General features: G+C 38.8%; 1 protein-coding gene and 1 non-coding gene across 4 annotated transcripts in view; both read left to right on the plus strand.

Moving 5' to 3' along the window:
• CNTN4 (contactin 4) overlaps positions 1-19,582 on the plus strand; it is a 975,711-nt gene that overhangs the window by 566,372 nt on the left and 389,757 nt on the right. The window lies entirely within an intron of this gene.
• Positions 8,160-8,233, plus strand: TRNAT-AGU. Its single transcript has one exon. It is a non-coding gene; the product is annotated as a tRNA-Thr (tRNA).

The following is a 19,582-nucleotide window of genomic DNA, read 5'->3' on the forward strand; positions in this document are numbered from 1 at the left end:
AAATATTCTTTTGTGACCATCTTGAGAAGAAGGTGACTGTAACCTGCTGAAGGATGAATGGCCATGTAGAAGAGAACTGACGTGACCCAGCCAAAGCTCCCAGACATTGAGTGAAGCCACCTAGCTGGTACTCCAACAAAGTGTAGCCACAGATGAGAATCCTGAGAAATAGTATACATCATTACCGTTTTAACCTCTCAGTTTTGGAGCAGTTTGTTATTGTACATGGCAGTAGTTAACTTAAGTATTTATTGCATATACCTCACAATAGAAAAAGTACCCTTTTAAACAAAAACTGGTGTTGCAAGTCCAAATTCCTTAGCCCGTGTTTTAAAAAGGGTCCCATGTGTTCTGGCCCTGCCCACCTTTCTTCCCCTTATCTCCTTATCTTCTCTCTAACTCTGTATCCTAACCACATTCCCAGAACATGCCAAGACTTTTCAGACTGCCCTATCTTTGTTGTTCTTTAAACATTTACGTATTTTTAATTGGAAGATGATTGCTTTACAATATTGTGTTGATTTCTGCCGTACATCAACACGAATCAGTCATAGGTATACATCTGTTCCCTCCCTATTGGTGCTCCCTCCCACCTCCCACCCCATCCCATCCCTCTAGATTGTCAATGAGCACTGGATTTGAGCACTCTGCATCATACATACAACAAATTCCCACTGGCTATATATTTTACATATGGTATTGTATACATTTCTATGACACTCTTTTCATTCATCCCACCCACTCCTTCCCCAACTGTGTCCAGAAGTCTGTTCTCTATGTCTGTGTCTCCACTACTGCCCTCCAAATAGGTCATCAGTACCATCTTTCTAGATTCCATATATATGCCGTTAACATACAATATTTGTTTTTCCCTTTCTAGCTTACTTCACTCTGTATAATAGGCTCTAGTTTCATCCACCTCATTAGAACTGACTCAAATGTGTTCCTTTTTATGACTGAGTAATATTCTGTTGTATATATCTACCACACTTTCTTTATCCATTCATCTGTCAGTGGACATCTAGGTTGCCTCTGTGTCCTAGCTATTGTAAACTACTGCACTGAACATTGGGATGCATGTGTCTTTTTCAATTATGGTTTTCTAAGGATATATGCCCAGTAGTGGGATTGTTGGGTCATATGGTGGTTTCATTCCTAATTTTTTAAGGAATCTCCATGCTGCTCTCCATAGTAACTGCAACAATTTGCATTTCCACATCTTGCTTTTTTCCTTGAATTCTTTTTCCCAGACTTTCACATGCCTGACTCCTCCTCACATATCACTTCTCACCTAAATGTCACTATCTCAGAAAGTCCTCCTCTGACTCCCTAAAATAGCCCCATTCCCACAACTGGCCAAAAACTACTTAATCCCCCTATTTTTTTTCCATCATAGAGCTTAGTACTATCTCTCATTACATTGTTTTTTTATGTCTACCTTATGGTCTATATCACCACCTTTCCAAGAAGGAAATCTCCATGAGGTCAGGAAATACTATGGATCCTGAGGTGTCCAGATCATAGAACAATGTCTGGTGTATAGTCCCTGGTGAGTAAATACACATTGAATGATTAGGTAAAGTAGTCATTCTCAAGAATTATTCAGTTACAGATATGAAACCACCTAGAAGAGGACCTGGGTCATGAGAAGAGTCCTAAAAACTAAAATACTCACTCCCACTATTCTTCCTGCTTGTTAATATGTCTTGAATGCTTTCTTTGAATGAAGTACTCTCTCCTAAGCATATTCATGATCTCATTCTGTTATTATCTTCTTTATTACCAAAAAAAAAAAAAAAAACCCTGAGTTTAAGAGAGATTAAAGAGCTTAGTAACTAGCTGCATTGTTACTGAAATAAGATACACAGGGTTTAAATTCAGAAGTTTTAACCCTAGAGACTCATTCTTATATAATACATTGATCTATGATTTCCTATAAATAAATTATTGCTATGTTATTATCCTATCTTTATTCTTCTCTCCAAAGTGATGATAGTCTCTTATTCATGTTTGGAAGCTGAGCAACAGACACCCAAGGAAGAAAAATCAAAGATATAATTTATACAGTTTGGGAGAAGGGGGTGGCTTCATGGAGAAATCTCATTTGATGTGCACTTTGAGGAGTGGATGAGCAAGATTTGGCCAGACAGAAAGCTGGAATTTCAGGGAAAGGAAACTGAATGTACAAAGAGGATTTGATAAGATGTTTTCAAAATTTGCAGTGTACAGAAGAAAATATTTTAGTAAGGACATCTTCCTTGATGATCTATACACAATTTTCATCCTCTCTGGAATCTTGATAAATGTATTTAAAAAGCCACAGTTAAAAATAGTGGAGAGAAAATGATTAGAGAGCAGATCTTTCAGAGAAGACCTTAATTGGACAATATCCTTCAAGGGTATGTGGTGTTTGTCCTTAAATGGAAGATGTTCTTGTGGACCAGGAGGATCAAATTGACTTTTCAGTCATATGCACATAAACTTATCAGTCTGCAGTATTCTGTTTTTTAGACTAAGTGTGTATCAGAGGCATAGCCTTCACATTGAACAGCTTAAATCCAGTAACAAGTGATCACGTTTCAGAAATTAACACATTGGATTCAATTGAGAGTTTTAAATACCTTCTGGACTGAGCAGAAATTGTCTGTGAAAAGTAAATTATTAAATCTCACACATTTAGCATCAATTTTGTGAAAATAATAATATATATAATTATGTATAATTATACATAGTAAACTTGTACATATATAAACATACACACACATATGTATATGTACATGGGCTTCTCAGATGACGCTAGTGGTGAACAGCCCACCTGCCAATGAGACAGGACTGGGTGACAGCGCGCACACATATGACTGGTTTAATCTTAAAAGTAGCTCTTTAGGAGAACTGGGAAGTAATAGTCTTTATAAAGATGGGCCGAACATCATCCAACAGCATGGTTCGTTGTGAGTTTTTTGTCTTAAGCATTTTAAGCAGTTGACTTCAAATTCCCAGCAGATGGTGGGTGGCAGCAGGCAGTCACTCTAGTCAATGAGAAATCAAAGTGAACTTTTAAAATAGCTGATTCGTAAACTTGGAACAAAAAGGAGTGAGTGTTAGAAACGTAATAGGTTTTCTACAATGCATCTTATTATGTGCAGATCAAAAAATTGAGAAACTGTAGAATTTGCAATAAGCACAACAATGTGTATTTTACCTTATGGAAATGTAAAGCAGTTAATGAGCCTGTTAGCAGAGAACTTGAATATTAGCTGTCACCAAATCTCTTTCGTATGTAATAACCTAGGAAATGCAGAGCGATGTGTTTTTCTCTAACAAAGTTTACTACAAGTGTCTTCTAAAAGACTTTGAGTTTTCTATTAACGATTTAAAGTGGAATAAAAATAAGGGTACCTTTCTCTAAGTACCATTCTACAGCATGATGGTAATGATCTTACTGTACTTGCTCTTCTTACTATGACAACTATGAATTTATTCCAGTACGATTTGGGGAAAAGAAGTGGTTGTTTATAGTTGATCTTTTAAACTACTTTAAGATTTTTGAGCATTTCAAAGTCTAGAATTCCATGAATTTATGAAGAAATTATTATTCCACCCTGGGTTAATACATTAGTGTGTGTGTCATCCTTATCTATCGTTGGTCACATTTATGCTTACTTTGACCTTAAGAATATTGATCATAACTTCTCTCTGCAGTGGAAATTTTACATGTTGTTCGACTTTATCTTACTCAATAGATGCTTAATAAAAACCAGACCAAGGTGATTTATGTCACTTCTTTTCTTTTTAGCTGTCTTTCTTGTTTGCCTATTTGATCTCTCTTCTATGGTCGAGGAAACAGTGGATGTCAGAGGGGTGAGGGCTGGGGATTATAGTTGAAGTAATCATAAGAAACATTCCTAGCACAGACAAGGCCATATTTGCAGATAACCCTTCTGGTTTTTTCACTCTGCAGTATCTTCTATTATCCAAGATTCCCCAGGCCATTTTTGCACGGTTGGTTTATCAGCATTAAATGGAATAGTTCAATATACAACTCAGCCCTTCCAAATGTCAGACACATGAGATGGCTAAGAAACAGTGCCAGTAATAGAAAAAGAACTACATGTTTATAATGCAGGCCTGTGTTAAATCTTTAGACTATATGGCTTTTCTCATGCCTTAGAAAGTCAACAAATGTGCTAATTCCCCAACCAACTGATTCCCTTTCCTTAGTTAAGTGATCAAGGGGGTAAAAGTGCAAATTATCATTTTAGCTGCAAAGGTACAATTTTATATTAAGCAGAAAAAGGGCACATGTGTTTTATTAAAGTGCCCTCCATATCTGTTTCAAATTTCAGTTCATTGAAATGCCCTGAAAATTAAATAAACACACAACAGGGCTTGCTAACATCTTCAATGAGGTGCTTAATTCCCCATCTTAATCAGCCATTTTCCATCCCTTTCCTCCTTCCTGCCTATCTGTCAAACATTCCTTAATTAAGAATTATTCTTAATTACAAAGTTTATGTGTCATTTTATTTTAGAGGTAATTAATTAAATTTAACACTAATCGTTGAGGATATTGCCTTTTCTGCACACATATTGTTGCTTAATTATTGGAATACCTTGTATCCCTGGCTGAGAGTGGGGTGTATTGATTTGTTTTGTGTCTGGGATGTGGCCGCTCATGCTGAGTAGGACAGAGACTCAGCCTGCTGAACAAAGAAGTAGGAAACTTTTTTTTTTTTTCTCAGTTGATAAAGGACAGTGAACAAATGCACTTTGGTCACTCAGTGCCTTGTGTGTCGTCTCTGAAGGGCAAGGAAGTGTGATGATTGTCAGTGATTGTAGGTATAATTCGATCCTAAAAACAATGGTCATAGTGAAGCTATTCTGTAAGGGTCCTCAGGTACTTGTGAGAATGGATTTGCCAATTTTTGTGTGTGGAAGATTATACTGAGGTCACCCTGGGCAGGTCACCAGGTTAGAGGAAGGAAAGAACCAGTGAACAGATTAAGAAAGGCTTGCCTTAGACTTGGGGTCCTTCTCGCCATCATTTTCCCTCCCATGCTCTCAGATTTTATCTCTCATATCATTTTCTCAGAGAAACCGTCCACCACTAAATTATATACCTTTCCTTGACACCACTCATCCTTATTATAATTTTAATTTATCTGGTTTGATTATTTGATTATCTGTCTCACCCAAAAAATAAAATATCTTCAAGGGCAGAGATAATTTCTATTCTTGCTTATCATTTATGTATCATTTGTTTCATATAATTGATACAGAGTAGTAGACACTAAATAATTTTTAATGAATAATCTGTTAAATATTTTTCCAAGAAACTGGGCAAGATATTTGACATATTTTGAAAGTGTTAAGTGTCCATTATATTTGGTGTTACTTTATTTTGGGGGGGCCAAGCCACACAGCTTGCTGGATCTTAGTTCCCTGAGCGGGTTGAACCCTGGGCTCAGGCAGTGGCAACACTGAGTCTTAACCACTGGGCCAGCAGGGAATTTCCAATGCTACTGTATTATTTGGTTCTGGGAGCAAGGAATAGACGTGTAAAAGTTAATCCTTGCCTTCAAAGATTTATTATATGGTAGAGGAAAAACTCATACAATTAAATATCATATAACTCAGATTATAATACATGCTATAAAAGAAATATAAACACATCTCTATGAGAACACAGAGAAAGCAAATCTGCCAAGATGGACAAGGCTTTAAAAATGCAGAGACTATTTGATATCTGCCTTGAAAATAGTTTTAGATAAATGAAGAACTAGGGAAAGGGCATGTTGGAAAGAGGTCAGAAGATGAGCAAAGATCAGATGCATATGTGAATGTGATGTTATCACATTGTCAGAGGTTGGAAAACACGGTGGTGCTAAATCCTAGCAAGGATCCAGTAAGACAGGCATTCTCTGTGCTCTTGGCAGGACTACAAAGACGTAGACACTTTCTAGAAAGCCATTTGGCAATATGCATCAGAAGTCTCAATATTTCCTCTTCTAGGAATCTGTTTAATGATCAGAGATATGAGCAGTTCTTTATGTTGAGAATTTTTTATCATGGCATAATTAACAAATACTAACAGCCTAAACAAATAATTGAAGGTCCATGATTAAATTATGGAATTTCTGTATTGAAGAGCTATGCATCCATTAAAAAATAATGTTTTTAAAGAATATTTAATTACATGGAAAGGTGATTGGAATGCAGTATGTATGTAGTATAATGAAAATTTGAATGGAAGGTTGGACCGCAGTTTTGTAAAAGTGAAAATAGACCTCTGGGGGAAAAAGGGAATAACAGCAGTATGCTAATTTGCTATCATTAATTACCTTGGGGTGATGGGTTTATACAGACCTTCCATTTTCTTCTGCATATTCTATTTGTTTTCAGAGTTTCTACAGTGGATATATTGCTTTTGTAACAAGGAAAACAGATATTTGAAATTATATATTGTAAAGGAAATTGGACATGATATGTTATGGCTAAACTATAAAATGTACAGAGAAGAGTTTTAGAAAATACTGCCATAGTTTTAAAGGTTATTTAGACCATAATGTGGCTAGAGCCTTGAATTAAGTATTCAAGGTGATAGGGAAAAGTGCATGATATGGCCCTCCACTCAAATTTTATAATCTGGTTTAGGAAAGAAAGACATGTGTGCGTGCATGCTTAGTCATCTCTGACTCTTTGCAACCCTTTGGACGGTAGCCCGCCAAGCTCCTCTGTCCCTGGGATTTCCCAAGCAAGAATACTGGAGTGGGTAGCCATTTCCTCCTCCAGGGGATCTTCTCAACCCAGAGATCAAAACTGCATCTCTGTGTCTCCTGCATTGCAGACAGATTCTTTACCTACTGAGCCATAAGGGAAGCAAGACATAAAGGAGTAAATTAATAGCAATGCCAGGTAATAGTTCTAGCCATACCATGGATCAGGAGACTATAAATTTGCCAAAGTGTTATATGTAAGTTATGACCTAGAAGTGCAGATCAGAGATTAGCCTACTGAGTAATTACATAGAATTTGTAAGTGCTTTTGCTCTACCCCAACTGTGCTCTTTGAGGTACGTGTGGTCCCACCGCCTGTGCAAGGACATGTGGGCTCTGCAGTTACCTGCCGCGGCCGTAGACTCAGAGGGTGCTGGATAAATGTGTGCACTGACTGAAAAGTTGTGGAGGTTGAGGAGAAAGAGACCCCAGACTTCCTCTAACCAGGAGTCCAGAAACAAGTAGATATTCCTCCTCAGCCTTCCTTCCTCAAAATGCGTTTCTCCAAAAGACCCCATCCTAAGTATCTTACTATGTAATTTGTACCTTGTCCCATTTATAATGAACATTAATTACACATACATACACACCTATGTGTGTGTACCTGTGTATGTATTCTCTGTATATGCATATGTGTGCATTATGTATATAGTTTTTTTTTCTTCTCGTGAATCACTCAAAATCTATGGCAGGTGATTATATAAACTCATTTAAATGAATTTACTATTTCCATTCCTGTTGCCACCAGTTTTTTCCATCTTTAATTATTTTTTAAATTGTTAGAATGAATATGTATAATATTGTTATTGAAAAATGCCTTATGTTTTGGAAAAGAGCAAGAAAAAAAAATTCTGGATTCCTAAAAGAACAAATAAATTCCCTTTTGAAAGTATCATGACAAAGTGAAAATATTAGGCAAATGGTGTATTTCTTAGATGTTTACTTAATATTATTGTGTTTGTTCTTTTGATAGGAGTTTTCATCCATTCACACATACTTATAAATCCTCCACTAGGTATAAAGCTATTGAGAAGTGTTGCAGAAATAAAAAGTACAAGTTAAGGAACATGAATCCCTACTGTCCACAGATGCTGAGATTCTAGAATATATAAACCACATCCCTTATACATGAAACATTTATGGTCTCTTAGAGGACTCAGGCCAATAAAGTGCTGATTTTGGACTCAAGAAAATCTTAACCATTAGCCTTGACCTGTGGGCTAAAGAAATCAAGGACATCTTTACAGAAAAGGTGACCCATGATCTAGGCTCCTGGCTGCAGTCTCTTAACTTTTTTGGCGAGGATATCAGAGATTTTTTTCATCATCTAAGGAATTTGATTGTTTCTCACCTTCAAAGATTAGCTCTTCAAAGATTAAGATGGGCTCTGTGGCTTAGCTGGTTAAAGCGCCTGTCTAGTAAACAGGAGATCCTGGGTTCAAATCCCAGCGGGGCCTGTTGAAGTCCTATTTGGGCTTCCCTGTTGGCTCAGAGGTAAAGCCTCCGCCTCCAATGCGGGAGACCCGGGTTCGATCCCTGGGTTTGATCCCTGGGTTGGGAAGATCCCCTGGAGAAGGAAATGGCAACCGACTCCAGTATTCTTGCCTGGAGAATCCCATGGACGGAGGAGCCTGGTAGGCTACAGTCCATGGGGTTGTAAAGAGTCAGACATGACTGAGCGACTTCACCTTCACTTTCACCTTCAAAACTCACAAGTACATTGTAATTCAGTTTAACAAATCGACAGATTCTGTCAAAACCAGTTTATGTGTATTTAGCTTAGTGTTAGTTGCTCAGTTGTGTCCCTAACCCCATGGACTATAACCCACAAGGCTCCTCTGTCCTTGGAATTGGAGTGGGTAGCCATTCCCCTCCCAAGGATCAAACCTGAGTCTCCCACTTTGCAGGCAAATTCTTTACCATCTGAGCCTCCAGAGAAGCTGATGCTTTCAAACACCCACTTTAATGAGCACTTAGAATCTGGTCATGCACCAGGCTGGAAGCAGGCAAAGTCAATTGTATGGAAGTAAATAAAAACACCGAGGTGAAAATGCATGGAGTGTATACAGAACATGAAGAGTAACTCTGAATACCTGGAGTTGGGTAATAGAAGATTTACATTGAAAGGTATGGGAGGGATGTCAAATCTCTAATTACCGAAAATTGCACCCTGCTGCCATATTATACCATATTTTCAAGGACCTGTCTTTTTCCATTGTTTAACTCAATGTAATTCAACAAAAGTGCCCAGCCTTCCTAATTTCATTCTAGGGCCTTAGCAACAGTGCATTTTGCTCTTATCATTCATAAGATGGTTTTCCTTCTGCTGCCAGTGTCCAGGTGTGTGTTTGGCTTTCAGTGAAACCAAAGGAGAGATTGGACAGACTGTACCAATCACTGACCCCATCTTTTGGAGTGATTGAGGTCTGTCTTGTCACTTTCCTGTGTGGGGATATTTTTTTCTCCTTAGATTCCCTGTAAGTCAAAACAATCCACCATTATTGTGATAGCATGTCCATCTCTGAAAATGTCACAAGCTCTTTACAACAAGAAATGGAAAAGAAAGATGATGCTTCTCAGACTTTGGTACAGTATTTTCAAACAAAAAGGGAAAATGACAAGAGATTGAGTAGAGTAATAGTAAAGATAAGGCTGCTAACTTGAAAAAACAGTAAAGACAAGATTGATAAACCCTGAACAAATGCACATATCTCTCTCATGCCTGTGCGTGCATACACACACACACACACAGTCCTAGGCAGCAACTTCTATTCAGAGTTTTGTTGATGATGTGATTTTCCTGGTATTAACTTTTCACCATAGGAGTATAGTTATCTGCACATGCTTGAACAGAGTTCAGTTAGTCCCTCTAAACATATGTTGAGGATTAAATGACTTAATACATGTAAACAGAGACCAGAGCCCAGCACATATGAATACACTTCAAGTGTTTTTCCATTATTATTGATGTTAATAGTGACATTGATGATGATGATGGTCAATAATGGTATAATGCTAGCTTGTTTATTCCTTAGAAGAACCCAGTAAAATAATGATTCTTCTGAACCCTTTAGCTATTTGAGCAAAGGTAACTGAGAGCTGCAACTAAGTGGCCTTTCTAGGTGGTGCCTTCTCAATCCTTAACTACGAATGTCCCAGTTGCCTTTCAGGTATTTCATAGTACACTCTCAGGACCACCTGAGGTAAAATCTCTTGTATTGTTTGTTTAAATGGAGATTCTTGGGATCTCCCTTAAACCTAAATAGAATCTCTGGGCACGGGTCTCTGAGCCTGTCTTAAAACTGCAACCATTGTTCCAGCCAAACTCTGAGGACAACTGACATTTATATATAATTTATAAGATCTATCTTAAAGGTGGGCTTTAATGATGAGGACTAGTGGAGAATGCTGGTGCTAAAATGTCTTTACTTTTTCTGCAATTCACACTATTAAATATTCATCCCTTTGGTTTCTAGCTTACCTATAGGAGTTTCCATTTAAAATTTAAATACTTGAGGAAGCCATTAACATCCATTAGCACTCTGTGTGATTTAGGGATTTGAAAGTCAATCATTCAGCAAGGCTTCTAAGGGAGAGGAAGATGAATGAATCCCATTGAGAACAAAGGAGAGAGAAGGCAGGGAGCAGAATAGATCAGCAGAACCAAAGCATTGCAGCTGAGAATCCTGGACAGTTAGGGAATATGAAAATGATGGATTCTGTAGCCGAAGGCAAAACAGAGAAATTGTCAAAAGTTATGTAACTGGCTTTAAAATATGTTGGTGGTAGGTGTGGATCCCGGGTGCCATTTTTTCCTATTTCCTTCTCAGCATGATCTAGAGTCTGATGTCTGACCCATGTATTTAAAATATAATGCAGAGTTCAGACATCACAATATAGACCATGGGACAAAGCATGGACCCTGAACATGTCAGATACAATTAAATCTAGGTATATCCAAACAATGGTAATCACCTAATTTTGTTCCCGGAATAAAAGTTTTCAATTTTAAGTACTATTTCCCCAACCTGTTTTTTAAATTACTTGCAAAATTTCAACTTTTTTTTTTTTTCTTTTTAGTGGTCACAAAATAATTTAACAAAAAGTCATATCCTTCTGACTTTCTTACTATTAATATCTGTGTGAACATATTGTTGTGCAGATTAAAATCATAAAACAAGGATCAGAAATGCTCAGACAAGATGGACTGGGAGGAGTTGGGGAGAGAATACATTTAGGAGTGTTATTGGGCAGACCATGGCCTTGTTCAGAAATCAGCAAGACAATTTGTACTTGCCAGAACTTGTGGACTAGGAAGATTAGCCTTAAGTCCCTGTGAAATGGAAACTACATTTATTTAGCGATTAGCCCTTTTCTTTATGTAGCAGTTAGCTTTGGTTATTTTAATTTGCAGAAATGTTGGTGATGATAATCTGCCATTTCTCCTTTGTATGTACATTATCTACCATCTGGTCTTTAACCTGAAAATGTCTACACTATGAATCATCTTTGTTAGGTCAAGTAATGGGGATAAAAATGCACAGTAACTTACTGCAGAACTGAAGAAAGGCATTCAAAGAGAGGTACCTTCAGCATCACACTTTGAGAAGTAGTGAAAGCGCAAATACTTTCAGTGTCCTGATCCCCGTCCCATCCCCTTTAACTTATACCAAAAATGTTAAAAATAATTTTTAAACAAGAATGCATATAAACCTCTGAAGAAACTAGAGGAAATAATTCAATTCTTCCCCCATAGCATGTTTTCATGTAGCTTTATTTCACATTTGGAGGTGATATTACTCCATTAAACTTAGTAGCATTTGGTCTTATACTAAGACAAGATATAAAAGTAGAAGGGTCCTTCCAAAAATGTCACTGATTTGACAATTTTAGAAGTAGCTTTAAGGTTTAGAATCCAAGAAGTAAGCTTCATAGAACAACATTGTGATTTAAAGAAGAAAACCTAACTACTTTCTGTGGGCTTGTTTATTTTGTTAAAGTAGGAGGTTTGTCTATGTTTTCTTTGCTAGATGAAAGCCTTGTTTTCCATCTGTTTGAGCCACTTGTTATTTAAATTGCATTTTAGAAGAAAGAGTAGATGGCGGTGGTTTTGCTTTATATCAGCTGATACTGCACAGTTGTATTTCCATTCCCATTTCTAACCTCAGTTGACAATATTATACCCTGTGATTTTGGACACGAGAAAACCCAAACCACAGAGTAACCTGAGTTTTGTTTGGAGAAAATGCACCAGCCAGTCCCTGACTACCCAAACTGTATTTTAATCCCAAAGTGCATGGAATTAAAATAATTTCAAGTGGGAGTACATATAAAGAGAATTACATCCTATACAGTGAAGTCAAGTGGGCCTTAAGAAGCACTGCCACCTGTAAAGCTAGTGGAGATGGTGGAATTCCAGCTGAGCTATTTAAAAACCCAAAAGATGATGCTGGGAAAGTGCTGCACTCAATATGTCAGCAAATTTGGAAAACTCAGCAGTGGCCACAGGACTGGAAAAGATCAGTTTTCATTCCATTCCCAAAGAAGAATAATGCCAAACTGTTCAAACTACCACCCAACTGCACTCATTTCATACGCTACAAGTTAATGCTCAGAATCCTTCAAGCTAGGCATCAGCAGTATATGAACCAAGAACTTCCAGATGTACAAGCTGGATTTAGAAAAGGCAGAGGAACCAGAGATCAAATTGCCAACACAGATTGGATTATAGAGAAAGCAGGAGAATTCCAGAAAAACATCTACTTCTGCTTCATTGACTACGCTAAAGTATTTGACTGTGTAGATCATAACAAATTGTGGAAAATCCTTAGAGAGATGGGAATACCAGTCTATCTTAGCTGCCTCCTGAGAAACCTGTATGCAGGTCAAGAAGCAGCAGTTAGTAGTGGGCATAGAACAGCGGACTGGTTCAAAATTGGGAAAGGAGTCTGTCAAGGCTGTATATTTTCTCCCTGCTTATCTAACTTCTATCCAGAGTGCTGCTAAGTCACTTCAGTCATGTCCAACTCCGTGTGACCCCATAGACGGCAGCCCACCAGGCTCCCCCGTCCCTGGGATTCTCCAGACAAGAACACTGGAGTGGGTTGCCACTTCCTTCTCCAATGCATGAAAGTGAAAAGTGAAAATGAAGTCACTCAGTCGTGTCCAACTCTTAGCGACCCCATGGACTGCAGCCTACCAGGGTTCCTCCATCCATGGGATTTTCCAGGTAAGAGTACTGGATTGGGGTGTCATTGCTTCTATCCAGAGTACATTATGCAAAATGCTCAGCTGGAGAAAGCAAAAGTTGGAATCAAGATTGCCGAGAGAAATATCAATAACCTCAGATATGCAGATGATACCACCCTAATGGCAGAAAGTGAAGAATTAAAGACCTCCTGATGAAGGTTAAAAAGTTGGATTAAAATGTAGCATTCAAAAAACTGAGATCATGACTTCCAGTCCCATCACCATGGCAAATAGATGGGGAAAAAGTGGAAACCGACAGATTTTATTTTCTTGGGCTCCAAGATCACTGTGGACAGTGACTGCAGCCATGAAATGAAAAGATGCTTGCTCCTTGGAAAAAAAGCTATGACAACCTAGACAGCATATTTAAAAGCAAAGATACCACTTTGCCGACAAAGGTCCGTATAGTCCAAGCTATGATTTCTTCAGTAGTTGTATACGGATATGAGAGTTGGACCATAAAGAAGGCTGAGCATCAGAGAATTCATGCTTTCAAATTGTGGTGCTGGAGAAGACTCTTGAGAGTCCCTTGGACAGCAAGGAAATCAAACCAGTCAATCCTAAAGGAAATCAGTCCTGAATATTCACTGGAAGGACTGACGCTGAAGCTCCAATACTCTGGCCACCTAATGTGAAGAGCTGATTCATTGGAAAAGACCCTGATGCTGGGAAAGATTGAAGGCAGGAGGAGAAGGGGTTGACAGAGGATGAGATGGCTGGACGACATCAGCTACTCAATGGACATGAGTGTTAGCAAACTCCTGGAGATAGTGAAAGACAAGGGAGCTTGGTATACTGCAGTCCATGGGGTCGCAAAGGGTTGGACACCACTTAGTGACTGAACAAAAACAGTAAACTAACTTCCCAGCCATTGGTACATGGACGAAGATTCTTGTTCTGAGAGTTCTGTGATTCCTATCAATGAACAGGGTCCTAAATATTTGTTAAAAGAGCAGATGAGTGCTGTTGGGGAAGTAGCAATATTCTTAACATCGGTAGCCTGAGAATGAGACCACTTTCTGGCAGGTTTAACCCATACATCAATCCAGATCTACTTGTTGACCCAGGTTAGCTGTACCTTACATGCTGTGGGAGAAGACCAACTGTTTGTAAATTGGTGCTACTAAGATTTCGTGGCACCCAAGTGGAGATGCCTTGGAGGTTATTAAACATACGACCTGAGGTTTAAGAATGAGAGCCAAAGTAGAGATTTTACATTTGGTAGTCCTTAGCCTAGAGTTTAAGCCTCTAGACTAACTGAAGCCAAGGTCGGTGTGACCTTAGCTGGGAAGAAGATGGGCTTTTTTTAAATAAGGGACCATGATTTTTCTTTAGCCTACCAGAGATCATCCACAGAAAGTTTCAGTCAGTTAAATATCAGATGATCCAACAGAAAAGTCAGGATTTTTGACTTCTCTCGATAATATGACAGCTTGCATTCCTGCGCAGCAGCTGTGGACTGGAGCTGACAAGTTGCCTTCTGTCGGCAGGTAGAGCCTGTGCTCCTTGGTTCCTCAAGGTTCCCACTACTTGCTCCAGGTCAGCTTCACCCATTTATATGCAAGCCTACCTCCTGTAGACATTTGAATTTGTAGTTTCTGATAGACAATTGTAAACACTTATCTCTTCTTTTGATTTCATTCTCTCATTCCGTGAATGAACAATGTTTTTTACAATTGAATGGGAGCTCAAAGTGTGGTTCTTTGGTAGGGTTGTTTGCATCATTAGAGAGATGCAACTATTAAATGTTACAGTAAGAGGAAGTCTTAGCAGTTGTTTAGGTAGCCATTCATTGTGCAGATGAAGAATATAAGATCCAGAGAGGCAGGGGCAGAGGCTAGCTTAGAGCTGACAGTAAGTTCACATCATGAGAAGGATGGGAAACATGGTCACATGGTTCCTAGAACTTGGAATCTTTAATTATTAACATATCCTGACATATTTGTTCTTAATTGAGCAGAAAAGTCTGTATTTATATCTGGGTGGGACTTAAGGGATACCAAGAGTGAAGTTAAAAACTGTAACTAATTTGGTATCTTATTAAAATATGAATATATGGTATCCTGAATTTGAAGGGATTATAAATTTGCTTATTGCAGTTGTGCTTTGAACAGTGCCTTTAAAAAAATAATCTGCTTATTTCTACCTATTGAGAGAAAAATAGCTATTTTCTCAGTATTTTCCTTTGGATCACATTGGGTTTTTTCCCAACACAGTTTGCAATGCAGCCAAATTAAAAGGCCCACAGGCACCACCTTCCACCCAAGATTCAAAGGAATCATTTGGTGTGAAAGGTATGAGTCATGAGTCTCCACACCAGCCAATTACTGATTACCCACGCTGTATTTTATCATCCTAAATACATGGAATTAAAATAATTGCAAATGTGTGTACACACACAAAGAGAAATACATCATACGCACATAGCTCTCTGCTGTTGGTGGGAGGACAGGGTTATTTGCTCTGAGTGGTATGTGATTTCTGTTTTGAGCAATATGCCTAGCTTGAACCTGCATTTATTAAATAGCAGATGAGTGTAGGCAGCTTGATAATGAGGAGCCATCTAGCAAGGTTAACCCTTCAACAAGGTTAGAGGCAGGAATAGTCCCATCCAGTTACCAGCTGCAATACACATTTACCCAGTAAAGTGTTTATTCAGCCGTATTCCCTCTGTAGGTCTTTGTAACTCTCACTGCATATGGAGCCATTACTTGAGTGCAGGCCAGTGAGCTGAGTCTGGGTGGGGAAGATCGCCTGGCGAAGGGAATGGCTACCCACTCCAGTATTCTTGCCTGGAGAATTACATAGAGGAGTCTGGTGGACTACAGTCCATGGGGTCGCAGAGTCAGACTTAACTGAGTGACTAACACTTGACTTTCACTTTCTATGAGCTAAGCATGACTATGGCCCAGCCACTAGTCAGAGTTAAGCATTGAGAACATTGAAAAAGTTGACGGTCAGGGAACCATTAAACCAAGAAACAGAGACTAGATGAGGAGATACAACACTTACTGGGTTTCATTATAGCACCTGTAGGAGAAGAAACACTTTTCTCTATGGTTTTTTCTAACTAATCCAATAGTCAATTTAGCAGAGGACAGGTAAACAAATGTAATTATATATGTACAGTTTCCATAAGAATATTGGACAGGAGGGCAAGGTGGGCATTTGAGACTACATTCCACTCTGAGTTGAGGATAGGGATAGGAACCTGGGGATTCAAAGAGGAGAAGGTTAATTCTCAGGACAGTAAGTGGAGCAGATGTTTGGTAAGGAGATGTTTATACTACCGTATGGATAGGTCATTCACATAAAAAGTTATCTCTGGTTTTAGCTCTCTTTCTGGGCCAGGCCCCTTATCTAAAGCCCTTTTATTAGTCAAGAGAGAGGTAGAAGTTTTCCTTGGGTCTGCTGGTTCTTGATTACCTTAAGTTCAAAATAGTTCACATGCCAAAATGGCACCTTTTGGGGTGGCTCATCTGAACCCCTTTACTAAATCATCCACAAGTGAAACTGAAAGTTTAACACAACATAGATTTCTGGAACTTGCAGACAAAAGCATGTAACAGTAAAGTCCAAGACTTCATTTCTTTATTTGCTTTAAAACAACTTATTTCTAGCTATGAAGCTCCATCCAGTCTTTGCCAGTTTGGTGAGAAAATTACATTTCCATTCTTACTGCAGCCAGTCCAGCCCCTGAAGTTGTACAAAGGAAATGGGGAAGGATATTTAAATACTGGTCTGCTAAAATTGCCACTGGCAATCTCTTCCTCAAAACGCAAGTGGTTCCTTGAAATGTGGCAGCTCTCAACTATTCGGCCTCTAGAATAAAGAATCTCGGCCAGAGTTATAACATCAGTACCGTGGACAGCAGCTTCATAGGCACATCTCAGATAATCCGATGGTAGAGGCAGGGTTGATTTGCCACAGATGCCCCACTCCCATAGAACTGCATCCCCTCCCCAGTCCAGATGGATCTCATCTTTCTTCTTGTTTATGACTCTTGACCCAGCCCGTTTGTCTGCATCTTGCTAGAGACTGCTTTGTACAAGCTCTTTCCTACTCCTTTTAGGGAAGATGGAGAGAGATGGGGAGTAGGAGAAGAGGTGTCCCCTCCCCCTTCTTCAGGAGACAGTTGTCTGTATCTGCTGCTCAACATCGTCCAAGGCACAGAGCAGTACCCATGCAACAAAGAATTATCCAGCCCTAAGTGTCAGGATTGCTGAGTTTGAGAAACCCTGCTCTATGCCTTATTTAATGGGATCAGGTTAGAGATATTTGGAGCCATTTCTTGGAGGAAAACATGAGGCAGGGGGATGGGCACCACTAGAGAGGATTAAATCTGTGGGATGGTGGTGATTCAGCAGGTCAGGATGGAGTGAACTCTCTGAAATCCACTCTGGGATTAGTGGTTGAGAGGCTGATGTAAGAAGTCTGTGTTTTTAATGCAATGCCCTGGCCCCAATTTCCTTCTCCTCCTCTCTTGTATACTCTGTTATGAAAATTCTTTGGTTTCTATAGAGACACTGAGCAATCCATACCTCCTTCACTTCTTCCAGCACATACAGAAAAGTTCTTATCAGTTCACTATATCATGTGTATTCTTTATGAAGCATCATGCATTCCCCAGGAGGGGTGTATGTGTGTGTGGGTGGGTAGGTGGGTGGGGGTATGTGTTTTGCCATTGAACTGGGATTATATGTCTTCTTACTACTTTCTGTTTCTGTTGCTCATGGAAAAACTAAACAATGAAACTTAGAAATGTAGTCATAACAGCCTGTGGCGTTGAGACTAGCTAATAATTTCCCTTTTTTTCTTTACAATCTCCAGTTTCTTTGGTGAGCTATTAGAGCTATAGATTTTCCAAAATAACATTTCTATTCTGTCAGCAGGTAGTGTGTGTCCTATAGCTTGTGAATATTTTGCTACAACTCCCATTTCACTGAAATTACATTCTCTGGGACAGGTAATGAGAAACAGAATTGCTCTACTTCTGGTTACATGTGTCCTCTTCCAGTGACTGTGCTCACCAAGAGACAAAGTAGGCTGGGGAAAGTGCCAAACATGTTCAATTCATTATTTCTCAGAGAAGCCAATTAGCATAGTGGAATACCCGTTGGGAGGTCTTGGGTAGGTTTTCAACTTTCCAAGCTTTATTTTCTAATCTACAAGTGGGGTAATACTGCCAACATCACAATTTAGTTGAATAGTCAGTTTTCAGTCCATGAGAGGTACTTATGTTTTTAACCATCCTTAACAATATTTTCTTCATTTATCTAAGAAAAGATGTTAACCATCATTAAGTGATCCATTCCTGAGTTCCTCATCCTAGGGCAAGGGTCAGCAGATTATGGCCAATGGGGCAAATCCTGATAGTTGCCTATGTTTGTACAAGCCACATGCTAAGGATAGTTTCACAATTTTGTAAATGGCTGAAAAAAAATAATACTAATATCTCATTATACATGAACATTGTGTAAAATTCAAATTTCAGTGCCCCTCAATAAAATTTTATCAGAACACAGCTACACTCATTCCTTCACATATTGCATGTGAATGTTTTCACACTCTGGCTGCAAAGTGGTAACAAAGACTCTTGTCCTCAAAACTTAAATATTTACAGTCTGGTCCTTTACAGAAAATGTCAACCTCTGCCCTGGAGAATATCATATAGGGGAGACTACATGAGAATTAGTTCCATCACAAATAATCACCTTTCCTCTTGCTATCTTTGTTGTGGGTCTTGCATTCAAAATCTTTGTTTATTTCTTTATGGTATTCATACGTATGACTTGTCTCTCTTTATTGGCAATTATCCTGACTTACAGTTTCATCTCAATTTTGGTTCTTTGGGAGAATGTATGACCATTTCTTTGAGGCATTCCTCAAGAACTTCTCACAGTTGATTCCTTCTGTGCCTCACTGACCTTAACATTAAATCATATCACCCATACCATGTCCTCAAAGTTTGTTGAAAAACCACCCAACCCTTTTTACAATCGTCTAGAAACAAAGAGGCAGAAACATAATTGTATTTATAATCTATGATGTTTGTGGTAGTGATAAGGATGGAGGTAGGGGTGGTTGTGGTGGAGGAGGAGAGAGAAGAAGAGAAGAAACATAGGATGATTCCGTTTTTCTCCCAGTGTGAAATGATAGCCCAAGGACTTTTATGTCAGCAGCTGGCTTGAGGATCACTTGATCTCATTTCCAAGCTGGGTGAAATCAAGGTAGGCATTCTCTCATCTGAGGTACTGAGAATGAGGAAGTCACTGGAAAGTAATAGGAGCTATTAATTGCAGTGTCTAGTTCTTCCAAGATCATATTTCATCATGCTATTTACCTGAAGCCACTGCCTCCGGGAAATATATTAATTAGCATAGCTATCAACAACAGTAGCACATATGCGTACGTTAAAACATATGTATTTTGACTACCAAATTGTCTCACTAACAGAAGAGGGTTAGATGTACTTTCTTGGTACTGCGGAAATGTGCGAGTTAAACAATTATTAGAGCTTTTTTTTCTTTTTTATTTCTGAGTAAGCTAACACTCAA

This window comes from Cervus canadensis, chromosome 22 (genome assembly GCF_019320065.1).
Source record: "Cervus canadensis isolate Bull #8, Minnesota chromosome 22, ASM1932006v1, whole genome shotgun sequence".
Taxonomy (NCBI): domain Eukaryota; kingdom Metazoa; phylum Chordata; class Mammalia; order Artiodactyla; family Cervidae; genus Cervus; species Cervus canadensis.